This window comes from Cucurbita pepo, chromosome 16, assembly GCF_057944985.1.
Source record: "Cucurbita pepo subsp. pepo isolate OVF chromosome 16, ASM5794498v1, whole genome shotgun sequence".
Taxonomy (NCBI): domain Eukaryota; kingdom Viridiplantae; phylum Streptophyta; class Magnoliopsida; order Cucurbitales; family Cucurbitaceae; genus Cucurbita; species Cucurbita pepo.
Window position 1 is genome coordinate 4,288,636 of NC_141813.1, and position 13,437 is coordinate 4,302,072.

Consider the following 13,437-nt stretch of genomic DNA (forward strand, 5'->3'; position numbering starts at 1 on the left):
TGAAATAAAAAATAAAAAAGGGGTGCAACACGAGGACTTCCCAAGTGGTCACCCAACTTAGTACTACTCTCGCCCAAGCACGCTTCACTGCGGAGTTCTGATGGGATCCGGTGCATTAGTGCTGGTATGATCGCACCCGACATGCAATGCGCACAAATTGCATTTAACGCATGCGGGGCGGCATGATCGAGGCGACGGTGGGTGCACGCACGTGCTCGGAACGGTCGGCGGGGCCCGCGCAGACACGTCGGGGAGAAGAAACGCGATGGGCGTGAGCGTGCGAGCGGGGGAGGTTGCCATTTGTAAAGAAAGGAAGAAAAGAACGGGGAGAAATTGAAATAAAAAATAAAAAAGGGGTGCAACACGAGGACTTCCCAAGTGGTCACCCAACTTAGTACTACTCTCGCCCAAGCACGCTTCACTGCGGAGTTCTGATGGGATCCGGTGCATTAGTGCTGGTATGATCGCACCCGACATGCAATGCGCACAAATTGCATTTAACGCATGCGGGGCGGCATGATCGAGGCGACGGTGGGTGCACGCACGTGCTCGGAACGGTCGGCGGGGCCCGCGCAGACACGTCGGGGAGAAGAAACGCGATGGGCGTGAGCGTGCGAGCGGGGGAGGTTGCCATTTGTAAAGAAAGGAAGAAAAGAACGGGGAGAAATTGAAATAAAAAATAAAAAAGGGGTGCAACACGAGGACTTCCCAAGTGGTCACCCAACTTAGTACTACTCTCGCCCAAGCACGCTTAATTGCGGAGTTCTGATGGGATCCGGTGCATTAGTGCTGGTATGATCGCACCCGACATGCAATGCGCACAAATTGCATTTAACGCATGCGGGGCGGCATGATCGAGGCGACGGTGGGTGCACGTACGTGCTCGGAACGGTCGGCGGGGCCCGCGCGGACACGTCGGGGAGAAGAAACGCGATGGGCGTGAGCGTGCGAGCGGGGGAGGTTGCCATTTGTAAAGAAAGGAAGAAAAGAACGGGGAGAAATTGAAATAAAAAATAAAAAAGGGGTGCAACACGAGGACTTCCCAAGTGGTCACCCAACTTAGTACTACTCTCGCCCAAGCACGCTTAACTGCGGAGTTCTGATGGGATTCGGTGCATTAGTGCTGGTATGATCGCACCCGACATGCAATGCGCACAAATTGCATTTAACGCATGCGGGGCGGCATGATCGAGGCGACGGTGGGTGCACGCACGTGCTCGGAACGGTCGGCGGGGCCCGCGCAGACACGTCGGGGAGAAGAAACGCGATGGGCGTGAGCGTGCGAGCGGGGGAGGTTGCCATTTGTAAAGAAAGGAAGAAAAGAACGGGGAGAAATTGAAATAAAAAATAAAAAAGGGTGCAACACGAGGACTTCCCAAGTGGTCACCCAACTTAGTACTACTCTCGCCCAAGCACGCTTAACTGCGGAGTTCTGATGGGATCTGGTGCATTAGTGCTGGTATGATCGCACCCGACATGCAATGCGCACAAATTGCATTTAACGCATGCGGGACGGCATGATCGAGGCAACGGTGGGTGCACGCACGTGCTCGGAACGGTCGGCGGGGCCCGCGCGGACACGTCGGGGAGAAGAAACGCGATGGGCGTGAGCGTGCGAGCGGGGGAGGTTGCCATTTGTAAAGAAAGGAAGAAAAGAACGGGGAGAATTTGAAATAAAAAATAAAAAAGGGGTGCAACACGAGGACTTCCCAAGTGGTCACCCAACTTAGTACTACTCTCGCCCAAGCACGCTTAACTGCGGAGTTCTGATGGGATCCGGTGCATTAGTGCTGATATGATCGCACCCGACATGCAATGCGCACAAATTGCATTTAACGCATGCGGGACGGCATGATCGAGGCGACGGTGGGTGCACGCACGTGCTCGGATCGGTCGGCGGGGCCCGCGCGGACACGTCGGGGAGAAGAAACGCGATGGGCGTGAGCGTGCGAGCGGGGGAGGTTGCCATTTGTAAGGAAAGGAAGAAAAGAACGGGGAGAAATTGAAATAAAAAATAAAAAAGGGGTGCAACACGAGGACTTCCCAAGTGGTCACCCAACTTAGTACTACTCTCGCCCAAGCACGCTTCACTGCGGAGTTCTGATGGGATCCGGTGCATTAGTGCTGGTATGATCGCACCCGACATGCAATGCGCACAAATTGCATTTAACGCATGCGGGGCGGCATGATCGAGGCGACGGTGGGTGCACGCACGTGCTCGGAACGGTCGGCGGGGCCCGCGCAGACACGTCGGGGAGAAGAAACGCGATGGGCGTGAGCGTGTGAGCGGGGGAGGTTGCCATTTGTAAAGAAAGGAAGAAAAGAACGGGGAGAAATTGAAATAAAAAATAAAAAAGGGGTGCAACACGAGGACTTCCCAAGTGGTCACCCAACTTAGTACTACTCTCGCCCAAGCACGCTTAATTGCGGAGTTCTGATGGGATCCGGTGCATTAGTGCTGGTATGATCGCACCCGACATGCAATGCGCACAAATTGCATTTAACGCATGCGGGGCGGCATGATCGAGGCGACGGTGGGTGCACGTACGTGCTCGGAACGGTCGGCGGGGCCCGCGCGGACACGTCGGGGAGAAGAAACGCGATGGGCGTGAGCGTGCGAGCGGGGGAGGTTGCCATTTGTAAAGAAAGGAAGAAAAGAACGGGGAGAAATTGAAATAAAAAATAAAAAAGGGGTGCAACACGAGGACTTCCCAAGTGGTCACCCAACTTAGTACTACTCTCGCCCAAGCACGCTTAACTGCGGAGTTCTGATGGGATCCGGTGCATTAGTGCTGGTATGATCGCACCCGACATGCAATGCGCACAAATTGCATTTAACGCATGCGGGGCGGCATGATCGAGGCGACGGTGGGTGCACGCACGTGCTCGGAACGGTCGGCGGGGCCCGCGCAGACACGTCGGGGAGAAGAAACGCGATGGGCGTGAGCGTGCGAGCGGGGGAGGTTGCCATTTGTAAAGAAAGGAAGAAAAGAACGGGGAGAAATTGAAATAAAAAATAAAAAAGGGGTGCAACACGAGGACTTCCCAAGTGGTCACCCAACTTAGTACTACTCTCGCCCAAGCACGCTTAATTGCGGAGTTCTGATGGGATCCGGTGCATTAGTGCTGGTATGATCGCACCCGACATGCAATGCGCACAAATTGCATTTAACGCATGCGGGGCGGCATGATCGAGGCGACGGTGGGTGCACGTACGTGCTCGGAACGGTCGGCGGGGCCCGCGCGGACACGTCGGGGAGAAGAAACGCGATGGGCGTGAGCGTGCGAGCGGGGGAGGTTGCCATTTGTAAAGAAAGGAAGAAAAGAACGGGGAGAAATTGAAATAAAAAATAAAAAAGGGGTGCAACACGAGGACTTCCCAAGTGGTCACCCAACTTAGTACTACTCTCGCCCAAGCACGCTTAACTGCGGAGTTCTGATGGGATCCGGTGCATTAGTGCTGGTATGATCGCACCCGACATGCAATGCGCACAAATTGCATTTAACGCATGCGAGGCGGCATGATCGAGGCGACGGTGGGTGCACGCACGTGCTCGGAACGGTCGGCGGGGCCCGCGCAGACACGTCGGGGAGAAGAAACGCGATGGGCGTGAGCGTGCGAGCGGGGGAGGTTGCCATTTGTAAAGAAAGGAAGAAAAGAACGGGGAGAAATTGAAATAAAAAATAAAAAAGGGTGCAACACGAGGACTTCCCAAGTGGTCACCCAACTTAGTACTACTCTCGCCCAAGCACGCTTAACTGCGGAGTTCTGATGGGATCTGGTGCATTAGTGCTGGTATGATCGCACCCGACATGCAATGCGCACAAATTGCATTTAACGCATGCGGGACGGCATGATCGAGGCAACGGTGGGTGCACGCACGTGCTCGGAACGGTCGGCGGGGCCCGCGCGGACACGTCGGGGAGAAGAAACGCGATGGGCGTGAGCGTGCGAGCGGGGGAGGTTGCCATTTGTAAAGAAAGGAAGAAAAGAACGGGGAGAATTTGAAATAAAAAATAAAAAAGGGGTGCAACACGAGGACTTCCCAAGTGGTCACCCAACTTAGTACTACTCTCGCCCAAGCACGCTTAACTACGGAGTTCTGATGGGATCCGGTGCATTAGTGCTGGTATGATCACACCCGACATGCAATGCGCACAAATTGCATTTAACGCATGCGGGACGGCATGATCGAGGCAACGGTGGGTGCACGCACGTGCTCGGAACGGTCGGCGGGGCCCGCGCGGACACGTCGGGGAGAAGAAACGCGATGGGCGTGAGCGTGCGAGCGGGGGAGGTTGCCATTTGTAAAGAAAGGAAGAAAAGAACGAGGAGAAATTGAAATAAAAAATAAAAAAGGGGTGCAACACGAGGACTTCCCAAGTGGTCACCCAACTTAGTACTACTCTCGCCCAAGCACGCTTAACTGCGGAGTTCTGATGGGATCCGGTGCATTAGTGCTGGTATGATCGCACCCGACATGCAATGCGCACAAATTGCATTTAACGCATGCGGGGCGGCATGATCGAGGCGACGGTGGGTGCACGCACGTGCTCGGAACGGTCGGCGGGGCCCGCGCGGACACGTCGGGGAGAAGAAACGCGATGGGCGTGAGCGTGCGAGCGGGGGAGGTTGCCATTTGTAAAGAAAGGAAGAAAAGAACGGGGAGAAATTGAAATAAAAAATAAAAAAGGGGTGCAACACGAGGACTTCCCAAGTGGTCACCCAACTTAGTACTACTCTCGCCCAAGCACGCTTAACTGCGGAGTTCTGATGGGATCCGGTGCATTAGTGCTGGTATGATCGCACCCAACATGCAATGCGCACAAATTGCATTTAACGCATGCGGGGCGGCATGATCGAGGCGACGGTGGGTGCACGCACGTGCTCGGAACGGTCGGCGGGGCCCGCGCGGACACGTCGGGGAGAAGAAACGCGATGGGCGTGAGCGTGCGAGCGGGGGAGAAATTGAAATAAAAAATAAAAAAGGGGTGCAACACGAGGACTTCCCAAGTGGTCACCCAACTTAGTACTACTCTCGCCCAAGCACGCTTAACTGCGGAGTTCTGATGGGATCCGGTGCATTAGTGCTGGTATGATCGCACCCGACATGCAATGCGCACAAATTGCATTTAACGCATGCGGGGCGGCATGATCGAGGCGACGGTGGGTGCACGCACGTGCTCGGAACGGTCGGCGGGGCCCGCGCGGACACGTCGGGGAGAAGAAACGCTCGAGGACTTCCCAAGTGGTCACCCAACTTAGTACTACTCTCGCCCAAGCACGCTTAGCTGCGGAGTTCTGATGGGATCCGGTGCATTAGTGCTGGTATGATCGCACCCGACATGCAATGCGCACAAATTGCATTTAACGCATGCGGGGCGGCATGATCGAGGCGACGGTGGGTGCACGCACGTGCTCGGAACGGTCGGCGGGGCCCGCGCGGACACGTCGGGGAGAAGAAACGCGATGGGCGTGAGCGTGCGAGCGGGGGAGGTTGCCATTTGTAAAGAAAGGAAGAAAAGAACGGGGAGAAATTGAAATAAAAAATAAAAAAGGGGTGCAACACGAGGACTTCCCAAGTGGTCACCCAACTTAGTACTACTCTCGCCCAAGCACGCTTAACTGCGGAGTTCTGATGGGATCCGGTGCATTAGTGCTGGTATGATCGCACCCGACATGCAATGCGCACAAATTGCATTTAACGCATGCGGGGCGGCATGATCGAGGCGACGGTGGGTGCACGCACGTGCTCGGAACGGTCGGCGGGGCCCGCGCAGACACGTCGGGGAGAAGAAACGCGATGGGCGTGAGCGTGCGAGCGGGGGAGGTTGCCATTTGTAAAGAAAGGAAGAAAAGAACGGGGAGAAATTGAAATAAAAAATAAAAAAGGGGTGCAACACGAGGACTTCCCAAGTGGTCACCCAACTTAGTACTACTCTCGCCCAAGCACGCTTAACTGCGGAGTTCTGATGGGATCCGGTGCATTAGTGCTGGTATGATCGCACCCGACATGCAATGCGCACAAATTGCATTTAACGCATGCGGGGCGGCATGATCGAGGCGACGGTGGGTGCACGCACGTGCTCGGAACGGTCGGCGGGGCCCGCGCGGACACGTCGGGGAGAAGAAACGCGATGGGCGTGAGCGTGCGAGCGGGGGAGGTTGCCATTTGTAAAGAAAGGAAGAAAAGAACGGAGAGAAATTGAAATAAAAAATAAAAAAGGGGTGCAACACGAGGACTTCCCAAGTGGTCACCCAACTTAGTACTACTCTCGTCCAAGCACGCTTAACTGCGGAGTTCTGATGGGATCCGGTGCATTAGTGCTGGTATGATCGCACCCGACATGCAATGCGCACAAATTGCATTTAACGCATGCGGGGCGGCATGATCGAGGCGACGGTGGGTGCACGCACGTGCTCGGAACGGTCGGCGGGGCCCGCGCGGACACGTCGGGGAGAAGATACGCGATGGGCGTGAGCGTGCGAGCGGGGGAGGTTGCCATTTGTAAAGAAAGGAAGAAAAGAACGGGGAGAAATTGAAATAAAAAATAAAAAAGGGGTGCAACACGAGGACTTCCCAAGTGGTCACCCAACTTAGTACTACTCTCGCCCAAGCACGCTTAGCTGCGGAGTTCTGATGGGATCCGGTGCATTAGTGCTGGTATGATCGCACCCGACATGCAATGCGCACAAATTGCATTTAACGCATGCGGGGCGGCATGATCGAGGCGACGGTGGGTGCACGCACGTGCTCGGAACGGTCGGCGGGGCCCGCGCGGACACGTCGGGGAGAAGAAACGCGATGGGCGTGAGCGTGCGAGCGGGGGAGGTTGCCATTTGTAAAGAAAGGAAGAAAAGAACGGGGAGAAATTGAAATAAAAAATAAAAAAGGGGTGCAACACGAGGACTTCCCAAGTGGTCACCCAACTTAGTACTACTCTCGCCCAAGCACGCTTAACTGCGGAGTTCTGATGGGATCCGGTGCATTAGTGCTGGTATGATCGCACCCGACATTCTATGCGCACAAATTGCATTTAACGCATGCGGGGCGGCATGATCGAGGCGACGGTGGGTGCACGCACGTGCTCGGAACGGTCGGCGGGGCCCGCGCGGACACGTCGGGGAGAAGAAACGCGATGGGCGTGAGCGTGCGAGCGGGGGAGGTTGCCATTTGTAAAGAAAGGAAGAAAAGAACGGGGAGAAATTGAAATAAAAAATAAAAAAGGGGTGCAACACGAGGACTTCCCAAGTGGTCACCCAACTTAGTACTACTCTCGCCCAAGCACGCTTAACTGCGGAGTTCTGATGGGATCCGGTGCATTAGTGCTGGTATGATCGCACCCGACATGCAATGCGCACAAATTGCATTTAACGCATGCGGGGCGGCATGATCGAGGCGACGGTGGGTGCACGCACGTGCTCGGAACGGTCGGCGGGGCCCGCGCGGACACGTCGGGGAGAAGAAACGCGATGAGCGTGAGCGTGCGAGCGGGGGAGGTTGCCATTTGTAAAGAAAGGAAGAAAAGAACGGGGAGAAATTGAAATAAAAAATAAAAAAGGGGTGCAACACGAGGACTTCCCAAGTGGTCACCCAACTTAGTACTACTCTCGCCCAAGCACGCTTAACTGCGGAGTTCTGATGGGATCCGGTGCATTAGTGCTGGTATGATCGCACCCGACATGCAATGCGCACAAATTGCATTTAACGCATGCGGGGCGGCATGATCGAGGCGACGGTGGGTGCACGCACGTGCTCGGAACGGTCGGCGGGGCCCGCGCAGACACGTCGGGGAGAAGAAACGCGATGGGCGTGAGCGTGCGAGCGGGGGAGGTTGCCATTTGTAAAGAAAGGAAGAAAAGAACGGGGAGAAATTGAAATAAAAAATAAAAAAGGGGTGCAACATGAGGACTTCCCAAGTGGTCACCCAACTTAGTACTACTCTCGCCCAAGCACGCTTAACTGCGGAGTTCTGATGGGATCCGGTGCATTAGTGCTGGTATGATCGCACCCGACATGCAATGCGCACAAATTGCATTTAACGCATGCGGGGCGGCATGATCGAGGCGACGGTGGGTGCACGCACGTGCTCGGAACGGTCGGCGGGGCCCGCGCGGACACGTCGGGGAGAAGATACGCGATGGGCGTGAGCGTGCGAGCGGGGGAGGTTGCCATTTGTAAAGAAAGGAAGAAAAGAACGGGGAGAAATTGAAATAAAAAATAAAAAAGGGGTGCAACACGAGGACTTCCCAAGTGGTCACCCAACTTAGTACTACTCTCGCCCAAGCACGCTTAGCTGCGGAGTTCTGATGGGATCCGGTGCATTAGTGCTGGTATGATCGCACCCGACATGCAATGCGCACAAATTGCATTTAACGCATGCGGGGCGGCATGATCGAGGCGACGGTGGGTGCACGCACGTGCTCGGAACGGTCGGCGGGGCCCGCGCGGACACGTCGGGGAGAAGAAACGCGATGGGCGTGAGCGTGCGAGCGGGGGAGGTTGCCATTTGTAAAGAAAGGAAGAAAAGAACGGGGAGAAATTGAAATAAAAAATAAAAAAGGGGTGCAACACGAGGACTTCCCAAGTGGTCACCCAACTTAGTACTACTCTCGCCCAAGCACGCTTAACTACGGAGTTCTGATGGGATCCGGTGCATTAGTGCTGGTATGATCACACCCGACATGCAATGCGCACAAATTGCATTTAACGCATGCGGGACGGCATGATCGAGGCAACGGTGGGTGCACGCACGTGCTCGGAACGGTCGGCGGGGCCCGCGCGGACACGTCGGGGAGAAGAAACGCGATGGGCGTGAGCGTGCGAGCGGGGGAGGTTGCCATTTGTAAAGAAAGGAAGAAAAGAACGAGGAGAAATTGAAATAAAAAATAAAAAAGGGGTGCAACACGAGGACTTCCCAAGTGGTCACCCAACTTAGTACTACTCTCGCCCAAGCACGCTTAACTGCGGAGTTCTGATGGGATCCGGTGCATTAGTGCTGGTATGATCGCACCCGACATGCAATGCGCACAAATTGCATTTAACGCATGCGGGGCGGCATGATCGAGGCGACGGTGGGTGCACGCACGTGCTCGGAACGGTCGGCGGGGCCCGCGCGGACACGTCGGGGAGAAGAAACGCGATGGGCGTGAGCGTGCGAGCGGGGGAGGTTGCCATTTGTAAAGAAAGGAAGAAAAGAACGGGGAGAAATTGAAATAAAAAATAAAAAAGGGGTGCAACACGAGGACTTCCCAAGTGGTCACCCAACTTAGTACTACTCTCGCCCAAGCACGCTTAACTGCGGAGTTCTGATGGGATCCGGTGCATTAGTGCTGGTATGATCGCACCCGACATGCAATGCGCACAAATTGCATTTAACGCATGCGGGGCGGCATGATCGAGGCGACGGTGGGTGCACGCACGTGCTCGGAACGGTCGGCGGGGCCCGCGCGGACACGTCGGGGAGAAGAAACGCGATGGGCGTGAGCGTGCGAGCGGGGGAGGTTGCCATTTGTAAAGAAAGGAAGAAAAGAACGGGGAGAAATTGAAATAAAAAATAAAAAAGGGGTGCAACACGAGGACTTCCCAAGTGGTCACCCAACTTAGTACTACTCTCGCCCAAGCACGCTTAACTGCGGAGTTCTGATGGGATCCGGTGCATTAGTGCTGGTATGATCGCACCCGACATTCTATGCGCACAAATTGCATTTAACGCATGCGGGGCGGCATGATCGAGGCGACGGTGGGTGCACGCACGTGCTCGGAACGGTCGGCGGGGCCCGCGCGGACACGTCGGGGAGAAGAAACGCGATGGGCGTGAGCGTGCGAGCGGGGGAGGTTGCCATTTGTAAAGAAAGGAAGAAAAGAACGGGGAGAAATTGAAATAAAAAATAAAAAAGGGGTGCAACACGAGGACTTCCCAAGTGGTCACCCAACTTAGTACTACTCTCGCCCAAGCACGCTTAACTGCGGAGTTCTGATGGGATCCGGTGCATTAGTGCTGGTATGATCGCACCCGACATGCAATGCGCACAAATTGCATTTAACGCATGCGGGGCGGCATGATCGAGGCGACGGTGGGTGCACGCACGTGCTCGGAACGGTCGGCGGGGCCCGCGCGGACACGTCGGGGAGAAGAAACGCGATGAGCGTGAGCGTGCGAGCGGGGGAGGTTGCCATTTGTAAAGAAAGGAAGAAAAGAACGGGGAGAAATTGAAATAAAAAATAAAAAAGGGGTGCAACACGAGGACTTCCCAAGTGGTCACCCAACTTAGTACTACTCTCGCCCAAGCACGCTTAACTGCGGAGTTCTGATGGGATCCGGTGCATTAGTGCTGGTATGATCGCACCCGACATGCAATGCGCACAAATTGCATTTAACGCATGCGGGACGGCATGATCGAGGCGACGGTGGGTGCACGCACGTGCTCGGAACGGTCGGCGGGGCCCGAGCGGACACGTCGGGGAGAAGAAACGCGATGGGCGTGAGCGTGCGAGCGGGGGAGGTTGCCATTTGTAAAGAAAGGAAGAAAAGAACGGGGAGAAATTGAAATAAAAAATAAAAAAGGGGTGCAACACGAGGACTTCCCAAGTGGTCACCCAACTTAGTACTACTCTCGCCCAAGCACGCTTAACTGCGGAGTTCAGATGGGATCCAGTGCATTAGTGCTGGTATGATCGCACCCGACATGCAATGCGCACAAATTGCATTTAACGCATGCGGGGCGGCATGATCGAGGCGACGGTGGGTGCACGCACGTGCTCGGAACGGTCGGCGGGGCCCGCGCGGACACGTCGGGGAGGAGAAACGCGATGGGCGTGAGCGTGCGAGCGGGGGAGGTTGCCATTTGTAAAGAAAGGAAGAAAAGAACGGGGAGAAATTGAAATAAAAAATAAAAAAGGGGTGCAACACGAGGACTTCCCAAGTGGTCACCCAACTTAGTACTACTCTCGCCCAAGCACGCTTAACTGCGGAGTTCTGATGGGATCCGGTGCATTAGTGCTGGTATGATCGCACCCGACATTCTATGCGCACAAATTGCATTTAACGCATGCGGGGCGGCATGATCGAGGCGACGGTGGGTGCACGCACGTGCTCGGAACGGTCGGCGGGGCCCGCGCGGACACGTCGGGGAGAAGAAACGCGATGGGCGTGAGCGTGCGAGCGGGGGAGGTTGCCATTTGTAAAGAAAGGAAGAAAAGAACGGGGAGAAATTGAAATAAAAAATAAAAAAGGGGTGCAACACGAGGACTTCCCAAGTGGTCACCCAACTTAGTACTACTCTCGCCCAAGCACGCTTAACTGCGGAGTTCTGATGGGATCCGGTGCATTAGTGCTGGTATGATCGCACCCGACATTCTATGCGCACAAATTGCATTTAACGCATGCGGGGCGGCATGATCGAGGCGACGGTGGGTGCACGCACGTGCTCGGAACGGTCGGCGGGGCCCGCGCGGACACGTCGGGGAGAAGAAACGCGATGGGCGTGAGCGTGCGAGCGGGGGAGGTTGCCATTTGTAAAGAAAGGAAGAAAAGAACGGGGAGAAATTGAAATAAAAAATAAAAAAGGGGTGCAACACGAGGACTTCCCAAGTGGTCACCCAACTTAGTACTACTCTCGCCCAAGCACGCTTAACTGCGGAGTTCTGATGGGATCCGGTGCATTAGTGCTGGTATGATCGCACCCGACATTCTATGCGCACAAATTGCATTTAACGCATGCGGGGCGGCATGATCGAGGCGACGGTGGGTGCACGCACGTGCTCGGAACGGTCGGCGGGGCCCGCGCGGACACGTCGGGGAGAAGAAACGCGATGGGCGTGAGCGTGCGAGCGGGGGAGGTTGCCATTTGTAAAGAAAGGAAGAAAAGAACGGGGAGAAATTGAAATAAAAAATAAAAAAGGGGTGCAACACGAGGACTTCCCAAGTGGTCACCCAACTTAGTACTACTCTCGCCCAAGCACGCTTAACTGCGGAGTTCTGATGGGATCCGGTGCATTAGTGCTGGTATGATCGCACCCGACATTCTATGCGCACAAATTGCATTTAACGCATGCGGGGCGGCATGATCGAGGCGACGGTGGGTGCACGCACGTGCTCGGAACGGTCGGCGGGGCCCGCGCGGACACGTCGGGGAGAAGAAACGCGATGGGCGTGAGCGTGCGAGCGGGGGAGGTTGCCATTTGTAAAGAAAGGAAGAAAAGAACGGGGAGAAATTGAAATAAAAAATAAAAAAGGGGTGCAACACGAGGACTTCCCAAGTGGTCACCCAACTTAGTACTACTCTCGCCCAAGCACGCTTAACTGCGGAGTTCTGATGGGATCCGGTGCATTAGTGCTGGTATGATCGCACCCGACATGCAATGCGCACAAATTGCATTTAACGCATGCGGGGCGGCATGATCGAGGCGACGGTGGGTGCACGCACGTGCTCGGAACGGTCGGCGGGGCCCGCGCGGACACGTCGGGGAGAAGAAACGCGATGGGCGTGAGCGTGCGAGCGGGGGAGGTTGCCATTTGTAAAGAAAGGAAGAAAAGAACGGGGAGAAATTGAAATAAAAAATAAAAAAGGGGTGCAACACGAGGACTTCCCAAGTGGTCACCCAACTTAGTACTACTCTCGCCCAAGCACGCTTAACTGCGGAGTTCTGATGGGATCCGGTGCATTAGTGCTGGTATGATCGCACCCGACATTCTATGCGCACAAATTGCATTTAACGCATGCGGGGCGGCATGATCGAGGCGACGGTGGGTGCACGCACGTGCTCGGAACGGTCGGCGGGGCCCGCGCGGACACGTCGGGGAGAAGAAACGCGATGGGCGTGAGCGTGCGAGCGGGGGAGGTTGCCATTTGTAAAGAAAGGAAGAAAAGAACGGGGAGAAATTGAAATAAAAAATAAAAAAGGGGTGCAACACGAGGACTTCCCAAGTGGTCACCCAACTTAGTACTACTCTCGCCCAAGCACGCTTAACTGCGGAGTTCTGATGGGATCCGGTGCATTAGTGCTGGTATGATCGCACCCGACATGCAATGCGCACAAATTGCATTTAACGCATGCGGGGCGGCATGATCGAGGCGACGGTGGGTGCACGCACGTGCTCGGAACGGTCGGCGGGGCCCGCGCGGACACGTCGGGGAGAAGAAACGCGATGGGCGTGAGCGTGCGAGCGGGGGAGGTTGCCATTTGTAAAGAAAGGAAGAAAAGAACGGGGAGAAATTGAAATAAAAAATAAAAAAGGGGTGCAACACGAGGACTTCCCAAGTGGTCACCCAACTTAGTACTACTCTCGCCCAAGCACGCTTAACTGCGGAGTTCTGATGGGATCCGGTGCATTAGTGCTGGTATGATCGCACCCGACATGCAATGCGCACAAATTGCATTTAACGCATGCGGGGCGGCATGATCGAGGCGACGGTGGGTGCACGCACGTGCT

The 13,437-nt window shown here is 55.4% G+C and overlaps 40 non-coding genes and 1 pseudogene across 40 annotated transcripts; all 41 read right to left on the reverse strand.

Moving 5' to 3' along the window:
• Nucleotides 1–19: 19 nt before the first annotated feature.
• On the reverse strand, nucleotides 20–138 carry LOC147788088 (5S ribosomal RNA). The gene has a single exon (XR_015413039.1). It is a non-coding gene; the product is annotated as a 5S ribosomal RNA (ribosomal RNA).
• Nucleotides 139–353: 215 nt separating this feature from the next.
• LOC147788089 (5S ribosomal RNA) lies at nucleotides 354–472 on the reverse strand. The gene has a single exon (XR_015413040.1). It is a non-coding gene; the product is annotated as a 5S ribosomal RNA (ribosomal RNA).
• A 215-nt stretch (nucleotides 473–687) lies between these two features.
• LOC147788090 (5S ribosomal RNA) lies at nucleotides 688–806 on the reverse strand. Its single transcript, XR_015412356.1, has one exon. It is a non-coding gene; the product is annotated as a 5S ribosomal RNA (ribosomal RNA).
• Nucleotides 807–1,021: 215 nt separating this feature from the next.
• Nucleotides 1,022–1,140, reverse strand: LOC147788091 (5S ribosomal RNA). Its single transcript, XR_015412416.1, has one exon. It is a non-coding gene; the product is annotated as a 5S ribosomal RNA (ribosomal RNA).
• A 214-nt stretch (nucleotides 1,141–1,354) lies between these two features.
• LOC147788092 (5S ribosomal RNA) lies at nucleotides 1,355–1,473 on the reverse strand. Its single transcript, XR_015412328.1, has one exon. It is a non-coding gene; the product is annotated as a 5S ribosomal RNA (ribosomal RNA).
• Nucleotides 1,474–1,688: 215 nt separating this feature from the next.
• Nucleotides 1,689–1,807, reverse strand: LOC147788093 (5S ribosomal RNA). The gene has a single exon (XR_015412240.1). It is a non-coding gene; the product is annotated as a 5S ribosomal RNA (ribosomal RNA).
• A 215-nt stretch (nucleotides 1,808–2,022) lies between these two features.
• LOC147788094 (5S ribosomal RNA) lies at nucleotides 2,023–2,141 on the reverse strand. The gene has a single exon (XR_015413041.1). It is a non-coding gene; the product is annotated as a 5S ribosomal RNA (ribosomal RNA).
• Nucleotides 2,142–2,356: 215 nt separating this feature from the next.
• Nucleotides 2,357–2,475, reverse strand: LOC147788095 (5S ribosomal RNA). The gene has a single exon (XR_015412357.1). It is a non-coding gene; the product is annotated as a 5S ribosomal RNA (ribosomal RNA).
• Nucleotides 2,476–2,690: 215 nt separating this feature from the next.
• On the reverse strand, nucleotides 2,691–2,809 carry LOC147788096 (5S ribosomal RNA). Its single transcript, XR_015412671.1, has one exon. It is a non-coding gene; the product is annotated as a 5S ribosomal RNA (ribosomal RNA).
• Nucleotides 2,810–3,024: 215 nt separating this feature from the next.
• On the reverse strand, nucleotides 3,025–3,143 carry LOC147788097 (5S ribosomal RNA). Its single transcript, XR_015412358.1, has one exon. It is a non-coding gene; the product is annotated as a 5S ribosomal RNA (ribosomal RNA).
• Nucleotides 3,144–3,358: 215 nt separating this feature from the next.
• LOC147788098 (5S ribosomal RNA) lies at nucleotides 3,359–3,477 on the reverse strand. Its single transcript, XR_015412672.1, has one exon. It is a non-coding gene; the product is annotated as a 5S ribosomal RNA (ribosomal RNA).
• Nucleotides 3,478–3,691: 214 nt separating this feature from the next.
• LOC147788099 (5S ribosomal RNA) lies at nucleotides 3,692–3,810 on the reverse strand. Its single transcript, XR_015412329.1, has one exon. It is a non-coding gene; the product is annotated as a 5S ribosomal RNA (ribosomal RNA).
• A 215-nt stretch (nucleotides 3,811–4,025) lies between these two features.
• LOC147788100 (5S ribosomal RNA) lies at nucleotides 4,026–4,144 on the reverse strand. The gene has a single exon (XR_015413022.1). It is a non-coding gene; the product is annotated as a 5S ribosomal RNA (ribosomal RNA).
• Nucleotides 4,145–4,359: 215 nt separating this feature from the next.
• Nucleotides 4,360–4,478, reverse strand: LOC147788101 (5S ribosomal RNA). Its single transcript, XR_015412673.1, has one exon. It is a non-coding gene; the product is annotated as a 5S ribosomal RNA (ribosomal RNA).
• Nucleotides 4,479–4,693: 215 nt separating this feature from the next.
• LOC147788102 (5S ribosomal RNA) lies at nucleotides 4,694–4,812 on the reverse strand. Its single transcript, XR_015412674.1, has one exon. It is a non-coding gene; the product is annotated as a 5S ribosomal RNA (ribosomal RNA).
• Nucleotides 4,813–4,989: 177 nt separating this feature from the next.
• Nucleotides 4,990–5,108, reverse strand: LOC147788103 (5S ribosomal RNA). The gene has a single exon (XR_015412676.1). It is a non-coding gene; the product is annotated as a 5S ribosomal RNA (ribosomal RNA).
• Nucleotides 5,109–5,222: 114 nt separating this feature from the next.
• Nucleotides 5,223–5,343, reverse strand: LOC147788104 (5S ribosomal RNA; annotated as a pseudogene).
• A 215-nt stretch (nucleotides 5,344–5,558) lies between these two features.
• LOC147788105 (5S ribosomal RNA) lies at nucleotides 5,559–5,677 on the reverse strand. The gene has a single exon (XR_015412677.1). It is a non-coding gene; the product is annotated as a 5S ribosomal RNA (ribosomal RNA).
• Nucleotides 5,678–5,892: 215 nt separating this feature from the next.
• Nucleotides 5,893–6,011, reverse strand: LOC147788106 (5S ribosomal RNA). The gene has a single exon (XR_015412678.1). It is a non-coding gene; the product is annotated as a 5S ribosomal RNA (ribosomal RNA).
• Nucleotides 6,012–6,226: 215 nt separating this feature from the next.
• Nucleotides 6,227–6,345, reverse strand: LOC147788107 (5S ribosomal RNA). Its single transcript, XR_015412223.1, has one exon. It is a non-coding gene; the product is annotated as a 5S ribosomal RNA (ribosomal RNA).
• A 215-nt stretch (nucleotides 6,346–6,560) lies between these two features.
• Nucleotides 6,561–6,679, reverse strand: LOC147788108 (5S ribosomal RNA). Its single transcript, XR_015412957.1, has one exon. It is a non-coding gene; the product is annotated as a 5S ribosomal RNA (ribosomal RNA).
• A 215-nt stretch (nucleotides 6,680–6,894) lies between these two features.
• On the reverse strand, nucleotides 6,895–7,013 carry LOC147788109 (5S ribosomal RNA). Its single transcript, XR_015412679.1, has one exon. It is a non-coding gene; the product is annotated as a 5S ribosomal RNA (ribosomal RNA).
• A 215-nt stretch (nucleotides 7,014–7,228) lies between these two features.
• Nucleotides 7,229–7,347, reverse strand: LOC147788110 (5S ribosomal RNA). The gene has a single exon (XR_015412680.1). It is a non-coding gene; the product is annotated as a 5S ribosomal RNA (ribosomal RNA).
• Nucleotides 7,348–7,562: 215 nt separating this feature from the next.
• LOC147788111 (5S ribosomal RNA) lies at nucleotides 7,563–7,681 on the reverse strand. The gene has a single exon (XR_015412681.1). It is a non-coding gene; the product is annotated as a 5S ribosomal RNA (ribosomal RNA).
• A 215-nt stretch (nucleotides 7,682–7,896) lies between these two features.
• Nucleotides 7,897–8,015, reverse strand: LOC147788112 (5S ribosomal RNA). Its single transcript, XR_015412382.1, has one exon. It is a non-coding gene; the product is annotated as a 5S ribosomal RNA (ribosomal RNA).
• A 215-nt stretch (nucleotides 8,016–8,230) lies between these two features.
• LOC147788113 (5S ribosomal RNA) lies at nucleotides 8,231–8,349 on the reverse strand. The gene has a single exon (XR_015412958.1). It is a non-coding gene; the product is annotated as a 5S ribosomal RNA (ribosomal RNA).
• Nucleotides 8,350–8,564: 215 nt separating this feature from the next.
• Nucleotides 8,565–8,683, reverse strand: LOC147788114 (5S ribosomal RNA). Its single transcript, XR_015413023.1, has one exon. It is a non-coding gene; the product is annotated as a 5S ribosomal RNA (ribosomal RNA).
• Nucleotides 8,684–8,898: 215 nt separating this feature from the next.
• Nucleotides 8,899–9,017, reverse strand: LOC147788115 (5S ribosomal RNA). Its single transcript, XR_015412682.1, has one exon. It is a non-coding gene; the product is annotated as a 5S ribosomal RNA (ribosomal RNA).
• Nucleotides 9,018–9,232: 215 nt separating this feature from the next.
• Nucleotides 9,233–9,351, reverse strand: LOC147788116 (5S ribosomal RNA). The gene has a single exon (XR_015412683.1). It is a non-coding gene; the product is annotated as a 5S ribosomal RNA (ribosomal RNA).
• A 215-nt stretch (nucleotides 9,352–9,566) lies between these two features.
• On the reverse strand, nucleotides 9,567–9,685 carry LOC147788117 (5S ribosomal RNA). The gene has a single exon (XR_015412684.1). It is a non-coding gene; the product is annotated as a 5S ribosomal RNA (ribosomal RNA).
• Nucleotides 9,686–9,900: 215 nt separating this feature from the next.
• Nucleotides 9,901–10,019, reverse strand: LOC147788118 (5S ribosomal RNA). Its single transcript, XR_015412685.1, has one exon. It is a non-coding gene; the product is annotated as a 5S ribosomal RNA (ribosomal RNA).
• A 215-nt stretch (nucleotides 10,020–10,234) lies between these two features.
• LOC147788119 (5S ribosomal RNA) lies at nucleotides 10,235–10,353 on the reverse strand. The gene has a single exon (XR_015412687.1). It is a non-coding gene; the product is annotated as a 5S ribosomal RNA (ribosomal RNA).
• Nucleotides 10,354–10,568: 215 nt separating this feature from the next.
• Nucleotides 10,569–10,687, reverse strand: LOC147788120 (5S ribosomal RNA). Its single transcript, XR_015412234.1, has one exon. It is a non-coding gene; the product is annotated as a 5S ribosomal RNA (ribosomal RNA).
• Nucleotides 10,688–10,902: 215 nt separating this feature from the next.
• Nucleotides 10,903–11,021, reverse strand: LOC147788121 (5S ribosomal RNA). Its single transcript, XR_015412688.1, has one exon. It is a non-coding gene; the product is annotated as a 5S ribosomal RNA (ribosomal RNA).
• Nucleotides 11,022–11,236: 215 nt separating this feature from the next.
• Nucleotides 11,237–11,355, reverse strand: LOC147788122 (5S ribosomal RNA). The gene has a single exon (XR_015412689.1). It is a non-coding gene; the product is annotated as a 5S ribosomal RNA (ribosomal RNA).
• Nucleotides 11,356–11,570: 215 nt separating this feature from the next.
• Nucleotides 11,571–11,689, reverse strand: LOC147788123 (5S ribosomal RNA). The gene has a single exon (XR_015412690.1). It is a non-coding gene; the product is annotated as a 5S ribosomal RNA (ribosomal RNA).
• Nucleotides 11,690–11,904: 215 nt separating this feature from the next.
• Nucleotides 11,905–12,023, reverse strand: LOC147788124 (5S ribosomal RNA). The gene has a single exon (XR_015412691.1). It is a non-coding gene; the product is annotated as a 5S ribosomal RNA (ribosomal RNA).
• Nucleotides 12,024–12,238: 215 nt separating this feature from the next.
• LOC147788125 (5S ribosomal RNA) lies at nucleotides 12,239–12,357 on the reverse strand. Its single transcript, XR_015412692.1, has one exon. It is a non-coding gene; the product is annotated as a 5S ribosomal RNA (ribosomal RNA).
• A 215-nt stretch (nucleotides 12,358–12,572) lies between these two features.
• LOC147788126 (5S ribosomal RNA) lies at nucleotides 12,573–12,691 on the reverse strand. The gene has a single exon (XR_015412693.1). It is a non-coding gene; the product is annotated as a 5S ribosomal RNA (ribosomal RNA).
• Nucleotides 12,692–12,906: 215 nt separating this feature from the next.
• On the reverse strand, nucleotides 12,907–13,025 carry LOC147788127 (5S ribosomal RNA). Its single transcript, XR_015412694.1, has one exon. It is a non-coding gene; the product is annotated as a 5S ribosomal RNA (ribosomal RNA).
• A 215-nt stretch (nucleotides 13,026–13,240) lies between these two features.
• LOC147788128 (5S ribosomal RNA) lies at nucleotides 13,241–13,359 on the reverse strand. Its single transcript, XR_015412695.1, has one exon. It is a non-coding gene; the product is annotated as a 5S ribosomal RNA (ribosomal RNA).
• Nucleotides 13,360–13,437: the final 78 nt, after the last annotated feature.